The 2,508-nt window shown below is 40.0% G+C and overlaps 1 long non-coding RNA gene across 1 annotated transcript; it reads right to left on the bottom strand.

Annotated features, from left to right (window-relative positions):
- Window positions 1-380: 380 nt before the first annotated feature.
- On the bottom strand, window positions 381-838 carry LOC119330771. Its single transcript, XR_005160248.1, has 3 exons — window positions 721-838; window positions 553-651; window positions 381-399 (listed from the first exon to the last, which is right to left on the bottom strand). It is a non-coding gene; the product is annotated as an uncharacterized LOC119330771 (long non-coding RNA).
- Between the last annotated feature and the right edge of the window lie 1,670 nt (window positions 839-2,508).

Raw genomic sequence — 2,508 nt, 5'->3', positions numbered from 1 at the left:
GTAATCCACGGGCTGTGATAATAGAGGTAGGGTCAGGAGAAATGGAAATAAAAGAACAAATTATTGAAACGTAAATAAGGGATATGTCATACCAGCTAAGTTCACTTGGAGGGTGGTTCCGAAAATATGAGTGAATCGCGATTAGAACGTCTGGTGGTGGATGAATGTGTAATCTACCATCAGTCCAATGAGAATCGGCGTAAGATGTGTGCAAGGTAGATACGGGGGTTGGTTTGAATGGTGAGATCTGAGTAAATACGACAGCATCTTCAGGCGGGTCAGTCTCATCGGTGAACATGAGGATGCCGCCTATTAGGCCGTCAGCCCAACATTTGGACTCTTCAGTTGGTTGGTGCAATTTCGTGACTTTTGGAGTAACATCGTCATCAGCGTCATATGCTGGAAGCATAACATGGAGAGGGGAGGTTAAAAAAATAGTAAAATACATACATACATACATATATATATATATATATATATATATATATATATATATATATATATATATTAATGCACATGAAATGATGAGATGTAAAAAAAATATTGACTTACAGTTTATCCTGCTTTTCTTGTGTGATGGTGTGACCTCATTAATAGTGTAAGACGAATTGGCAGCCTTATGTTTATCCTTTGGTGCTGCAGATGTGGCGCCTGGCATGGAAGAAGATGTGTTAAGATGTGAAACTGTTATTGAATAATGTTTTTTAGTATACTAGTTACCTTCAGACTTAGACTGCTGCTTCGAATGCCGGTACAAATTAGATAAAAGAGGGCTTTCAGGTGGCTGCAGTTCTTGTGCAATGCATGTTGTCCCACGGAGCGTGCAACAGATGCAACTTTTAGATAAGGTGGACAGAAGGCTGTGAAGAAATCTACTGTTCTCTTCATGAAAGGATCGCTTCAATTCATTGCGCAGCTTTTAGATAAGGTGGACAGAAGGCTGTGAAGAAATCTAGTGTTCTCTTCATGAAAGGATCGCTTCAATTCATTGCAGGATTTAAATGAAATAGCGTTGTGCTGATTGAGGAGTATGCCGAGCTTGGAATGTGCCTGTATATAAAAATGAATTATATATTTACTGGGAGAAATTATGTGGCGCTGCAGAGTGGTTTAAAAAAAGAGTTATATGTTTACCAATTGTGGGCAGTTAGACTTGAGGATGCTGCAGAATTCCGATGGGGTAGGAATGTTAGTCAAGAATGAAGAAGTTCCAGCAGAAACAGGTTGAGGACTATCTGTAACGATAGTTTTTTTGAAGGAATAAGTGGTTTCTTTGATGCCATCATATTTTGCATCAGTTTTTGAATCCCAAACAGAGCGCATGTAGCATATCTGAGAATGGTGACGTATCTGAAAATAACTAAGGGAATTAGTGCAGTGAACTCAAATTTCATCGGCTCCAAATGAATGGATTGGGTAATAATACAATATAATACCTGGCCTACGGAGAAATCTGGGGGCCTGGGGCCAATTTTAGAGCACTGGATTATCATCTTCCTGATCCTCGATTCATCGAAGCTGGATATGCGTGGGTACGAATTGTGAGGCAGGTTTAGCATGCCAAGGTCTAGGTTGTCAAGATAGAAGATTTGCAATTGAATAGAATTTTAAATTATGGCTGATTGGAGGAGACAAAACAATAATCTTGCATGTAATGCAGAAAACAAATTATGTTTGATAGGTGATAATACCTGGAAAAAAAGGTGGCATCCCATCAAGTGAGTAACTGGTCTATTGTTTTGAATGTCTTGCTTTACTTTCCAGCAAGCCGCCAGTAAATCAGCAAACACATAATCATAGAAGTTGAAATCTGTAATTTTATCTGTGTTTGCGATAGCTGACCAGTAATCTATGATGGCATGGTCGTGCTTACTGGACGGGGTCAGGATGTGGCCCATGCAAAAGATCACGAAAGCCATATTGAAACAGTCAATCTCTAAATTGATGGCAGTTGATTCATTTAGATCTTTCATTATAACTAATTCAACACATTTGAGCACTTGATTCCCCTTCTCAGGCATACCCAAGACAGATCTAAAAAACTGAACTGAACTTTCTGCTTGTTGATATTCAATGATGTGTATGTCTAGGTTGCCACATGGGATACCGAAAACTTTGTGGATATCCCCTGGCCAGAAACTAATGGATCTATCATGAGATAGTTTGATGCATCTGTTGGGCCCATCTACCATGCTCATGAGCCATGTGCTGAATTTCATATTGAGCTTAGAAATAGCGGGCAGACGCAACATGCCACCAAAACCAATTTCTACTACAAGTCTGCATTTAAAATCGTTAAATGTAGATATAATTGAACAAACTTTTTGAAGTGAAGTCCTGGAACTTGGGGTCGGGCAAGCGGGGTTAAAGGACGAAAGGTCGAGGCCGGGGTGATCCCCTTCTTTATCCGGTTCCATGAAGGCTGCTGTGAGGGTCAGTAAAAGAGATACAAAAATCTTAGCAGACATCCGGTGCAAGAGGGGGAGAGGAACAAAGAAGGAACGAATA

The sequence above is a fragment of the Triticum dicoccoides genome, chromosome 7A, assembly GCF_002162155.2.
Source record: "Triticum dicoccoides isolate Atlit2015 ecotype Zavitan chromosome 7A, WEW_v2.0, whole genome shotgun sequence".
NCBI classification, from domain to species: Eukaryota; Viridiplantae; Streptophyta; class Magnoliopsida; order Poales; family Poaceae; genus Triticum; species Triticum dicoccoides.
Note: the sequence above shows the minus strand (reverse complement) of the source record. Positions and strands in the feature narration are given on the sequence as shown.